This window comes from Puma concolor, chromosome A2, assembly GCF_028749965.1.
Source record: "Puma concolor isolate L17-30 chromosome A2, mPumCon1.1.hap2, whole genome shotgun sequence".
In the NCBI taxonomy this organism is placed as follows: Eukaryota; Metazoa; Chordata; class Mammalia; order Carnivora; family Felidae; genus Puma; species Puma concolor.
The window spans coordinates 64,830,068-64,844,422 of NC_141668.1; the positions used below are offsets into that span (position 1 = coordinate 64,830,068).

General features: G+C 33.1%; 1 long non-coding RNA gene across 3 annotated transcripts in view; it reads left to right on the plus strand.

Moving 5' to 3' along the window:
- Window positions 1-12,999, plus strand: part of LOC147583236 (uncharacterized) — a 95,808-nt gene extending 82,809 nt beyond the window's left edge. For 2 of the 3 annotated variants that reach the window (XR_015246674.1, XR_015246680.1), the window contains 2 exons: window positions 6,762-6,923; window positions 12,824-12,999. This is a non-coding gene — a long non-coding RNA (uncharacterized LOC147583236). Of the gene's footprint in view, window positions 1-6,761; window positions 7,055-12,823 lie in introns of those variants that run through there. The other variant, XR_015246677.1, reaches the window with a different exon arrangement.
- Window positions 13,000-14,355: the final 1,356 nt, after the last annotated feature.

Here is a 14,355-nt window from a genome sequence, read left to right on the forward strand (position 1 = left end):
CACAAATGTACAGCCTCCCCCATTATCAACATCACCCCCACCCAGAGCAGTACATTTGTTACAGTTAAGGAACCTACACTGACACATCATCACCCACAGTTCATACTTTACATTGAGGTTCACTCTTGGTATTGTACTTGCTACAAATATACAAATGTGTTTATTTACATAATACAAACATATAGTAATGTGTGCATAAGAGTATTTTCACTCCCTAAAAATCATATTCATCACTCTGACCCCAACCCCTAGCAACCATTGATCTTCTTGTCTCTGTAGTTTTGCTGTTTCAGAATGTGGTATAGTTGGAATCATACAGTAGGCAGCCTTTTCAGATTGGCATATTTTACTTAGTAATAAACATTTAAGTTTCCTCTATGTCTTTTCACGGCTTGATAGGTCATTTCTTTTTAGCACTGAATTATATTCCATTGTCTGTACCACAGTTTATTTATCCATTCAGCTCCTGAAGGACATTTTGGTTGCAGCCAACTTTTGGCAATTATGAACAAAGCTGTTATAAGCATCCGTTTGTGGATTTTTGTGTGGAAAGAAGTTTCTAGCTCTTTGGGGTAAATACCAAGAAGCATGATGGTTGGATCATATGCTATGAATATGTTTTGTTTTGTAAGAAACTGCCAAGCTGTCTTTCAAAGGGTACTGCTTTGCATTCCCACCAGCAATGTATGAGTGTTCTTGTTACGCCACATGCACTCCAGCATTTGGTGCTATCAGTGTTTTGAATTTTAACCATTCTAAGAGATTTGTAGTTGTATTTCATTGTTGTTTTAATTTGCATTTCCCTGATGACATATGGAGCATTTTTTCACAGATGCTTATTTAGCATCTGTTTACCATTTTTGGTGAGATGTCCTTAAGGTCATCGACCACTTAAATTGATTTTAAGATATATCCAATCTTTTCATTAAAAAAATTTTTTAGTGGAAATGTAAAATTCTAAACATGAATGGCTTTTTGCCATTAAATATAATATTAGCCAATTGGATGTACTTTATGGCTATTTTAAATGCATTCTAATATAGTTAGTAGAAAGATATTTACATATTTTAATTTTTATTAATTTTGAAAATATCTACTTTCAGCTACAAAAATTATTATAGTTCACAATTAAACAATATAGTTTTAGGTGCTAAAAATATGAATGTTATACATAAGCCTGAGGATTTTGGAATTTTGTGCACCTTAATGTATGAATTATATGATGATATTTTGGCCAGGTTTCTTCTGGCAGTTAAAAGCATGTTATTGGAAATAAAGAGGGAGGTGGGGAGTAAAAGTAGATTTTGTATTTCTCTTTGTTGCTAAAATATAAAGAGCTAACAAGTATTTTATGAAAGTATATAAATAATAGGATATCTGATATCCAATGTGCCTTAATATAGATTGTCTACAAAAGAGAATAGCTTGCTGGTGAGTGAAAGTATAGTTTTTAAATATGTCACAATAAATTGTTAATAGGCAATATTAATTTCTCTTAGTAACTTACATAGAATTGGTCATTTTAATTCATAGTAACTATAGCATTTGCTGTCTAATCAATATTTAAACTTTATTTTAAGAAATGATGTTTGGTGATCTAATCTAGCTTTGTCTCTATTTGAAAAATACTGAATAATTTGTGTAATTAGTAGAGTCAAATTTTTCCTCTTAATAGTGGTGCATTCATACTTTCTAGAAAGTGAAAAAGAAATGTAAAATTATTTGGAAGATTCAGATGCTGTTTTGAGAAAAAAAAAATTACTTCCTGGATATTAGGTAGTTCCTTAGGTAAGTATGTTGCCCTCAAAGTGAAATCTCATGTATGAGAGGAAGTCATTTATTACAGGCTACTACTACCTTTAACTTTGGGAGGATGGGCAATACTTATGTATCTTTACTCTGTAGAAAGGGTTTACATTGTCTTATTTCAGGTCCTGTCCGAGCATTCATGTCTGTGGTTTCCATTATTCATTATGCCAGAATCAATGTGGCATGGGTGTCGTTAGTAGCAAATGAAATGTGAGCTCTATATGTATCACTGTTGAATATTTTTAATTGTTCACTACTTTAGTATGACCCATGATTTTCCAAATGATAGTCCCTTTTTTACGCAAAAATGTGCTCTTTCTTCATTAGTAATACATCTTAAAGTTCTACCTTCATGACATGTAAATACATATAGATCTTTCCCTTTTAAAAATGTCAAATTGAAGTATATTGTATAACATACATCTAGTTAAATGTATAGCTCAATGAACTGTTTACAAAGTGAACCTTATGTAGACATTATTCAAATCAAGTTATAGAACTACCTCATATTCCAGAAAATTTTCTTATGTCCCTCTCAGGCATTACTTCTCTCTCTCCGTCCCAAAGTCACTACTCTGCTGGCTTCCACTTCCATGGTTTAATTTGGCCAGTTTAAATTTATGTAAATAAGACCACCCAGAGTGCATTCTTTTCTCTGGCTTCTGTCACTCAGCATTATGTCTATGACTTGTCCATGTTGTTGCACATATGTACAATGAAATTTGATATGTTTACCGCTTTATGGCTATTTTGAATAATGCTGTATTTACCTGTCTTGTGTGCATGAATATCATTTTGGGGGCGATACATAAGGGTAGAATTGCTAACATCATAAGGATGTATATATATTCAGCTCTGTTCAGCTTTAATAGATACTGCCAGATAGTTTTCTAAAATGGTTTTACACGTGTATGAGTAGTAAAAGAGAATTCCAGTTCTATATCAGCCCACCACCACTTTGTGTGGTCAAACTATTTATCCAATATTAAATGTGTAGTAGTATCTTATTGTACTTTATATTTGTGCCCCTATGACTCATGCTTTTGACTACACCTTGATTTTATCAATGATCACTTAGATAAATGTATTCTCATAAGTGGAATGCTTGTTCAAATCTTTTGCATATTTTAAAATTTTCCTGCCATTTCCCCATTAATTTGGGGGAATTTTCATATATTATGAATGTGAGTACTTTGCCAGATCAATATATTATAAATATCTTCATCTAGTTTTGTGTCTTCTAAAATTATTAGAATGGAGAAAGAACTGAGGGTATTAGATTATCTGCATCAGTGTTTTTCAAAATTAACTACACATTAGAGACCCATGGAAAGTTTTAAACCCCTAATGTCCATGCTATACCCAAATGAATTCAGAATTTCTTTGGAACCTAGGAAGTGGTATATTTTAATTGGTGTAGAGAGCGTTTAGGCAGAGGAAATCAGTAAAGGAAGGACAATAGGGAACACATTTGGTGCATAGTAATTTGAGCTAGACTGTAGGCTTCACAGAATACAAGAATGGTGAGTCTTACTGGAAGTAAAGCTGTACCTTATAGAATTTTGAGTCCAGAATAAAGGTTTAGATTAAGAATCAACAAATAGTGGGGTATAACAAGTTTTTTGAGGAAATTAATGTGATTTGTCAATACATCAGGAGAATTAAAGTGGCAGTGGGGTAGGGCTAGATTGGAAGTGGGGGAAGCAAGAGCATAATTTTAAACCAATACCTGTGGTCTGGCTTCTGTAACTGCTATTCATCATAAACTACATGGTGAATTTTATGTGTATGGGATTTTACAGGCAAGAGGATATAAAGCTATCATATTTTGAGAGCAATCTGAAACTCTCCAGAAGCTAAAGATAACCAGATTAGAGAAGAAAATTAGTTAATGGTTATTACACTTTGCCACTCAAGAGTTACTGAACATCCAAACCCTGTTTGTGGTAGTTGACGTGGAAAAGAGATGACTGATGGTGAAGATATTTGTGGGTGGACTAAGGTGTTGTTAGAGGGCGGGTAGAGGTGTGTGTGTGGGGGGGTGGCATGTAGAGAGAGAATGAAAGAGAGACAGAAAGAGAGAGGGAGAGGTGGTGGCTGACGAGAGAAAAAGGGAGAGAGAGGAGTGGGGAAAGGATATAAAAATACAACTTGAACTAAAAGGGGAGAGAACGAAAAGAATGGACATGTGGTTTAGGAAAATGATCAAGATGAATGAGGTATGGAAAAGATATTAATTTAAGCATTTAAACCTCGACTTTGACAATTAGATATATAGAAATAAATTTCTAAATTAGATACATAGAAATAAATGTCTAAATTTTTTTTTTAAGTTATGAGAAAGAAAAGTCAATCATCAATCCAGGCTCTTTATGTTTTTCCCATAAGCATTCAATGGGTATGGGTATGACAGGGAGAAGACCAATTTTCATCCTAGTCATTTGTTCTTTTCTAATAAAAATACATCCTTTTATTTTCTACTTGGTTGTCTACATACTAAATAAATTTTAAAATATGTATTGAGGGGTGCCTGGGTGGCTCAGTTAGTTAAGTGTCCGACTTTGGCTCAGGTCATGATCTCACAGTTGGTAAGTTTGAGTCCCACATCGGGCTCTGTGCTGACAGCTCAGAGCCTGGAACCTGCTTCAAATTCTGTGTCTCCTTCTCTCTCTGCCCCTCTCCTGCTCATGCCCTCTCTCTCTCTCTCTCTCTCTCTCTCTCTCTCTCTCTCTCTCTCTCTCTGTCACACACACACACACACACACACACACACAAATAAACATTAAAAATTGTTTAAAAATAAAAAATACGTACAGAAAACAGAATATTCTTTAACCATATATTTCAAACAAATAATCATTCTAAATGATAAAAACATGTACTTAGAAGTTGAGATTTAGATACAACTGTTCAAAGAACTTAAGAATTCATTATAATCATGAAGGGATAAATTTTTAAAACTCCAGTTTTCTAACGTAAAAGTAGGAAAGAATTATTGCACAAGGATCTGACAGATGAGCTAAATCTTATCACTGCTTCACAGATAAGGCTAGAGTGAATGAAACACTTAAGTGGTTAATGAGAAAAAAATTGGCAGAGTCCTACATTCAACCATATAACATATGTGTAGGGTCAGACTGATGACATTAAGTGCCATTGGGTTAAATAAGAAAACAGTGAGAGAAATTGTAGGTTTAGATTTTGGCAGATTAGGTTCATAGGGGAAAAGCACATTCAATTTATACCAATAAAATAAATTGAGGGTTGCTTAAGAGTAGTCTCTGCAAATGGTTATCATTTCAAACAGGGTGAGTCATCATAGAGTCTATCTGTGCTATCATTATCTTGCCACTTGATAGATTGATTTCTACAGCTCCAGTAAGCGCATCAGCTTTTCATGATAAAATTAAATTTTGCCCTCAACATTTAGCAATCTGATAACCTTCCATAGAGCTAAATATATTAAGTAGCAGCTTAGTTTTCTTTTTCTCTACTCCACCCCCCCCCTTTTTTTTTTTACTTGTTATACCTTCAGAAATTGGTTAGGCATTATTAAAATCAATGGAGTTGATAAATTCTAATCTGTCTCCTATTGTTGGTTATTTTTTTTCTAGCAGATCTCAGTAACCTAGAAGCAGACTCAAGGATGGTAAATACCTGTTGGGATTTTGGCAGAGGTATGAGAGGAAAAGCCAAGGACTGCAAGGAAAGATACTGATGAGATTATTTGAAATAATAGGTAATGGAATCTGAGCTAGACAGAGGGGGTAATCAAGTAGGATGAGGCCACCAAGCAGGAAAAATTTAGAGGGCATAGCCATCTCAGATATGTTATAGACACTGAGTGGGAATGATTCAAGCAAGAGAATGAAAATCTGGTATTTATACTTAGAGTGTAATGTCTTTTAAAGAGGAGATGCTCAATAAAAATTCCTTCTGTTGCCTTTTATTTCCTCCTCATTCTAAGGATAAAGAGAATTTGATGTGTGATATTATCTAACTCCTTTGATTTATAAAAATAGAAAATTTTATTCTTTGAAATGATTCCCGATGTTAAATAAAAATAGAGATACAATGACTATTGGATGTTAGGAAAGGAGTATGAAAAAAAGGAAGCTACTTTTAAATGACTAAGAAATATTATTTTTACTTTACTATTCATTTTTAAAGTCTCCTTTACTGTAACAATTATAGTGTTCACATTTTTTGCAAGGTACTGATTAGTCACAGTTGGAATTAGAACATATGAAGTACTAAACTACTCTAAAAGAAATTATATCACGCTATTAGCCATTTTCAAATTCCATGTATATTAAATAACCTAAGGTGTTAAATTATAGATATTCAAATTACCTTTGTTACCTTTTTATGGAAAACTTGCTTAAAGATAGTATAAAAATCTACATAATATACAAGTGAATAAAAACGTGTTACAGTAAATCAACTATGATGCCAACTCTTACTGTTTGACAAATTCTCTTTTGGAAGCTTTCATTATAAAAGTAATAATAAGAGACTAATCTATAATTATAACTGCTTTTAGATGACAAGATAAAAACATTTAAATGCAAACATTAATTTGTGATGAATTATACTGCCTGATAGGATGCAGTGAAACCTTTGTCCAAATCTATAGGGAGTTTGTTAAAAATGACTTAAGCTTACTTTTGGTGTCTTTATTTCTCCTTACCTACTCATCATGAGATTGCTCTCATATTAATAAAGGAGAGGGAGGGACAAATATTAAACCAATAGATGTGAAGAGAGATTTGCTTTACCATTTTATGTCTATTGTTGAAGAGTATGTCAAATTTATACATGAGTTTTGGTGGATATAAAAAGATTGAAATTTGTGGCAAAGCAAAATGTGCTCAAACTTAGATGGAGTGAGTGAAATTAAAGCCTATAGAAATATAGGATTCTTAGTAATTACTATGCTTTTTGACCTTCAGCTTTGCTTATAAAAGAAATAAATGGCTCCTACCCTCAAGAAGCTTACCATTTAGAAGAATAGACAAGCAAATGTGTGTACAACAAGTAAAATGATGTTCAAGATATATGATTGACTGGGTGAGGAAGCAGCAAAAGGAAGACAATACTTCACTGGAAACTAGGTGGGCAAGCTGGATTTAATCTGTTTGGATTGATATATTTATACAAATACAGATTGTCAATTGTACAATCTGACAAATACAATTTGTCAATACAGATTGACAAATAAAGATTGTCAAAATCTTAACAAGTACCGTGACTTGTAATTCTTCAGTAACTACCACAAAACCTCATTCTTTGAGGATATGATTTCTGATGCTGAATATGTATTGGTCCCTTGTCAGGATATAATGACTCTTCACAGAGCTATAATCATGGACTAACTATTTCCCCTTATTTATTGATTAACAAGATTTTTTTTTACAAGTGATACTGTTACTAACTAAATAGATTTCCGACGATGTAAATGGTTGTGTATTCCCAGAAAAAATAATGAAAAAACCTATTGCAGCTGCAATCTACTTATCTTCCTAAAGAAACCCATGCATGACAACGTTAGTTTAAGATTAAGACTGTCAATGTGTGATTTAATACAAATATCTGAGGAATTTTAGTGATTTTAGGAGTCTATTATTATCTTTGAAAAGAACATGATAACTCTATGAAAAGACAAAAAAAGCACCTTGATTTAGTAAACATGTTCTGGGACTGCTTCTAGGTTGTGCGGTACTGCTGGGTGGTGAGCTTGATAAAGAAGCTGGTTTGTGTTTGGAGCACAATCTATACCACTGGCAGTATGGATTAGAGAAGCTAGAGATCTGGAGAGGAACTGGATGCATGTTGGGTTGCACAGAGCACCATTTTTTTTTTTTTTTGAATTTAATGTGGGAGCTTTTCAACATTGAAAAATTGTAGTTTAAAATATTTTTAAGCCAAGAAATGAGCTTCAATAAATTCTTTAAGATTTGATTGAAAAATCAAGCATATCTATCTATATCTATATATCTATATCTATATCTATATCTATCTATATCTATATATCTATATCTATCTCTCTTTTCATCAGAAGATTGAAACTTGAACTTACAGAAGTACACTTAAATATGCAGGGATTCATAGAAACATTCAATACCTTGAAACGTGTGATAGCTTAAAAGAAATATGTAAAAAAATTCTATATAATTAAGTTCAAACTTTAAAAACGCTGACAATGGAATCTCTGGTTAATGTCTGGTACCAGAAATTCTTCACTGAAGAAGCAAAGCTAGAGGAAGGTAATTAATCTTCAAGAGGGAAAGTGTTATAATAGCAATTGTCCTTTTTGAGACATATAATTGAATTTTGAGAATCATAGAATCATAGAATCATCTACTTTTAAAGGTGAAAACAAAGAACATGTGTGAATTTATGACATTTCCTTAGCATAATTTTATTTTTTTAAAGAAAAGTCTCAAACTATTAATCTAGGTGAGAGATCTATAATAACTGATCAAAATCTGTCTTGAGGCAAGCTGACTAAATAGCTTATGATCCCACAGTTAGTGACAAGGAGTTTTAATGGTTTTTATCAACAGCGACTTCATGAGTATATTCTTTTCACATTCATTTCCTTTTGATGTTGCCACCTTAAAATATTTTTTTTTGATGAATTATACAGAGTTTACAGCATTACTTTGAGTCACAGGACTCGTATGCCCTTCAGTGATAAATTTACAACGAAAGTCCTTCTCTCCCAGGAGGAATGGGGGGAAGGAAATTTTCATTCACTATTCAGCGCAGTACCCAGGGCAAGGAACTATGATGTGCGATAGATTTACATCGCTAAATAAAATAGAAAGTTTTCTTGTAGTTTGGTGTTTTCCATCTATTGAATAAACAATGGTCAGGAATAAGACAGGGATGTCCATTCTCGCCACTGTTATTCAACACAGTGTTGGAAGTCCTAGCCACAGCAATCAGACAACATAAAGAAATAAAAGGTATCCAAACTGGCAAGAAAGACGTCAAACTTTATTTGCAGATTACATGATACTGTATACAGAAAACCCCAAAGACCCCACCCAAAAAATTAATCTTTTTTTTTTTTTTTTTAACAAATTGTGCTGTGTCTGTGAATGAACAGTGTTCAGGATGTAAAACAGCAGGAGACTTATTTAGAGAGGATGTTATTGGAGGGCCTTCTTGGGAAGGTGACTTAAGCTGAGATCTGGAAGATCTGATGGAGAAATCACTAGGTGAAAACAACTGCATATGGCTTAAATGAATCCATATAAGGAAGAGGAATGACATTGTCTACAGTGCCACCCTTGCAGATCAGTCAGTTAAGAAGCATGACACATAGTTATTAGGTTTGATAACAAAAAGTTACCAAGTTGTTTTGGCAAAAGCAGTTTCCAATGAGTGGAAGAGAACAAAATTTGAATTGCTCAGAAGTGAGTAATGAATGAAGGTTGATAGTAGGGAAAGGAAAGCCATGAATACAGCAAATACCAAAAACAATTTATTTAGCCAATTTCATGTTGTTGGATGATTGAAATACTTGACAACACCAATTGTAAGTTAATAACAATATTACATTGTAAATTATTATAAGGGAGTATTACACAATCATTAAAAGTGATGAGTTTTGGGATGAGCACTGGGTGTTGTATGGAAACCAATTTGACAATAAATTTCATATATTGAAAGGAAAATAAATAAAAGTGATGTGAGAAGAATATTTAATGATATATGAAAAATCTCACTAACTTATAAATTGAAAAGTAGGAGATAATATCGGATATACAAAAAATAGGATATATAAAAAATATATGTGATGATAACACATCTCCCTATGAATATATATAAATAGATGTGTCAATATTGGTTGTAATAATAATATATTATGTCAATATATGTTTATATATATAAATATAACTGCAAGAGTTTATATTTGTTGAATATAAACAGGTGTTACATAAATATAAACAGGTGTTATCTCTGTGTGATAGTTTCATTTACATTAATATTTTTACAATAAATTACTTTTCTAATAACAATTTAAAAATCACACATTGTAAATAAAGTATAATAGCTCTAAAATTACATAGATTTGGTTCAAATCTATGTCCTGCTCTTCACTAACTTCTCTCCAAGTGGAATTATAATAGATTCCTTATAAGGTGTGTAAGAAGATCATGTTGACAATGTATGAAAACTTTAACACTTTAAAACATAATTATACTTTCAATAATTTATTGCTACAGACTGAATGTTTGTGTCTCTCTCAAATTCATATGCTGAAACCTAATCCCCAGTGTGATGGTATTTGAGTGTGGGGTTTTGGGAAGGTAATTAAGTCACGAGGGTAAGAACCCTCATGAATTACATAAGTGCCTTCAGAAAATTCCTGGCCCATTGTACTATATGAGGACCCAGCAAGAATATGAGTTTCTGTGGACTAGGAAGTAGGATCTCACTAGACACCAAATCTTCTGCCATCTTGATCTTGGACTTCACAGCCTCCAGAACTATGGGAAATATTTTTTTGTTTGTTTGTAAGTCACTTGGACTGTGGTATATAATATTTATTTTTATTTTATATATGTTATCATATATAAATATATTTTTAATTATACTTATAAGAGATATATATTCATTTCAGTATATAAACAGAACAACAATGCAATAAACTAGGGAAAGGCAATAGAATTTTTAGTGAACAGAATTATTGGTTAAGCTAGTGGGTATAATATATAACATTAGTGAGTCTGTATTGCCTTATATTTTTAGAATAAAAATAGTAATTTTTGTTAAGAGCAAATCTTTGTTATCCAGAATATATATCCTTTGAAAATTTTCTGTGTTAAGTATTTCCAGAAGATATCCTGTCATCATTGACAACATGCTTATGTATCCTATAGAAACCAGATGTGACCCATTGAGATGTTCAAGGGATAGTTGTGCTTCTGGAATTCGTAGAATAGAACTCTAAAAGGTTAACGCAGTACAATGTAGACAGCACTTCTAAACTGGGACCACAAAAAAATGAAAAGTGGTTTTCCTATATGACTTTATAAAAGCAGAGCCAGGTCATTCAGTTTTTATTTTAAGGTTAGGTTGGAAGATAAACCAACTCCTTTTCTTCTCATGAATATGCTTGTGTAGGTTTTGTAATAAAATTTATTCCTTTCTTAAAAGTAATGGCAAAAAGGAAATAAAGGTTTCTATACCTAGGGCTAATACAAAATTGCAACTCAGATGAAATTTCTCTTTCATGTACCCTCTAATATAAATCCAGGTTCATAACTTTCAACTTTTTATTTTGGCATTCTATAAAAATGATCATTCAAGTTGAGTTTAGTAAATGTCTATTTATTTACATAAAAAGCTCTACATACCAGACATGTGCATTAATTATCTTTTATTATAATATTTATTACTGTCCAACAATTATGATATCTGGATACACAGAGGAAGATGTTGACAGACACAGTCCCTACCCTTAAGGTAGTTGTAGTTTATGATAACATGGATGAGAAGAGCCACATAAAGAGTATTGGGGAAAATAATACCAACATCTAATAAGAAACTTAAAAATAATAAACTGATGTTTTGGTGCATTTTGGAAAAAATCAGCAAAATAATTATAGGTGTATATTTAAATAGGTTTAAAAAATTGTTCTTAATGTTTTCTTGTTTTAATGTTTCTTGTTTAATGTTTAATGTTTCTTGTTTTAATGTTTTAATGTTTTCTTATGTTCCTGGGGAGAAATTAAAGGAAAATATAAGACCATAGTGATAACTTGAATAGTGAAAGGAAGTAAATCAAAGAGAGCCAAGGGGTAGATACGCTTGATATCAGAGAGATTTCTGGCAGTACAATGATGAGTTTTATCCATCAGGAATATAATTAGATTACATATCAACTATGAAAATACAGTTATATGATGAAATCATTAGTAACCAATAATAGAGAGCTTCATAACAGGACTGGTAAGATGGCAGGAAGCAATACGGACAAAGTATCTGGTATTATTTAAAAGATCTTTCTTTTATGTCAGACAATTCTAGTACTGGTTTGCCTACTTATCGTAACTTAATCTCTAAGCTTACATTTTCTTTTCTGTAAAATACAGATAGTGAACCCTTTCTGTTATGCCGGCAGTAATGGCTTATGGTTTTGGATTGACCATCAAGTTCACGAGACAAATACTTTTAACCAGCACCAATATTTTTTTCCTTTGGATTTAAGGAAGGAAGAGGAAGGAAATAGCACAGCACACAAAGCAACACCATAGCATAGGCCATGTATTCTGCATGACTAATATGCGTTGCTTTTGATATGCCAGTCATTCCATACTTGGGACAATGTAATCATGAGATAAGATGCTAGACAACCTAGGTTTAGGGGAGTAATCAGCACTGCAGTCCCTTTCGCTTTTTTCTTAATTAGGCAAGCAGTTGCCTCAGGTGCTCATAATTGACCCCAATCTTCAAAAAAGTTTCTTTTTATCAATACAGATTGTTCATTATTTGCTCTGGACAATAAAACAAGTACTTGGTTTGATACATAGTTCTTGGCTGGATTCTCACCTTCTATCTGGTGTCCTATTTTTGTATTAATTTTGTGAACTCTATTACTAGGAGACTTGCCCAAGGATCACATTCTCAGGCACCCCTAAAGATAAAGCCACAGATATGGCTCTTAACTTTTCCCTTCCAGTGTCACCATATGGATTGCATGAGGGTTTAATGAAGTTCTATAATTTTAATGCGTAGCACAGTGTATGACACAGAGTGGGAATAAATATCAGTTAGCAATTATCCTTATTAGTAAGGCTCGACATATAAGATTGGTACTTAGTTCTAAGGTTTTATCTCACCAGGTTCTGTTTAGGATATGAAATCTATATCACTGGGTTATCAGTACTGCTACCACTGCCATTACTACTGAACACACACACGTTTTAATTTTTCCTTTAGTAATTACATTTGGAAGAAAATTTTTCATCACTTTCTAATCAAGATACTTGATTTTCAGAGTGCCTGGGTGGCTCAGTCGGTTGCGTCCAACTTCGGCTCAGGTCATGATTCTGCACTTCGTGGGTTCAAGCCCTGCGTCGGGCTCTGTGCTGACAGCTCGGAGCCTGGAGCCTGCTTCGGATTCTTTGCCTCACTTTCTCCCTCTCTCTCTGCCTTTCCCCTGCATGCTCTCTGTCTCCCAAAAATAAATAAGTATAAAAAAATACTTGATTTTTCCTTTATTTCTATTTTTATTACTAAATGGACACTTAGGTATATATGTAAGTAGCTATTATGGAGAAATAATTAGTTTATAATATCAAAACTATGTTTATTTTATAGCACTGGACTTAATTCTGTGTCTCCACTCAGGTGAAGTTGCTTAAGATCTTTTTTCTGTCTTCAGCACATTACTGAAATAATTGTCAAAGTTTAGTGAAATTTGTAAATAGAAATTGATGTTCTATAGCATTAATTTATATACACACTTACCCTTTAGTGTCATAGCTCTTGAAGCAAAGCAGACGGGGAGGTGAAAGCATTTTGCATTATTAGTCTTCAGAGGACTATAGAAGTAGAGCAAGGAAGGGAAGCAAATAAAGTTGCTCTGTTTTTTTTTCAGGGCTGCTTTTCTCCTATGACTTCCTGAATCCATAAAATAAAGAAATATCACACTTTTGAGTATCTGCGGGTCCTCTGATCCTAGGCAATCTTATTTTTAAGATTTTAGAGAGTTTAGGAGAAAGTTGTTAGAAGAATTTTATTTTTAGTTATGACATTGTTTCTTGTTTGTCTTCCATTTCTGCCGTTTCTTTTGCCCATGAGCTCTTCTTATTTCTAATTTAGTCTGATAGTATTAGAACTTACTTCAACCAACCAGTTCAATTTAGAAAAACCCATGGGGATGGTATAAACAAAGTTTTAGAAAAGTATGACAATAATCATCAACCCAAATGAACCCAATTCTCCTGTTACATTCTATCAGTTCCTAAATGTGTTTTATAAACAATGCTTCTTTCCCTGGGAGTAAAAACTCTTCTCTACGATACTTTTTTTTTTTTTTAAATAATCTATGAATTTCCATAGGGGAGAATAAATGTTTTTAAAAATTGCTTTTAAAAGGAAATGTGCCAGGAGATCAACAGGGGCAACTCTTTTCAATGATTCTGTGCTTACATGATATGACAGTTTATTTCCCAGCAAGAGTTAGGGCATTTAGATGTTTAGTAACCATAATGCATTAGCTTCCCAGTGAGTTCAGGACTTAATCAGGACTTAATCACGTGCTAGTGAATGCAGGCTTAATAGTAATATATACTGAGGCCTTAGCATCTCAGGCTGGGTGAAAAAAGGAGGAAGTAAATATCCAGCCTTGATGGGGGCAGAAATATGAATACAGTTACAGAGCTAAGTCTTGCAGTAATTATCTGCATATTATCTGAATGGCCCGGTAAAGTTATGGATATGGAAATTGTGGCTAAATGATAGAGCCTTATGCTTCACCCAGGTTCAGCAACATGGTAAGTCTAGCTGCCACCAGCGGTGTCCTGG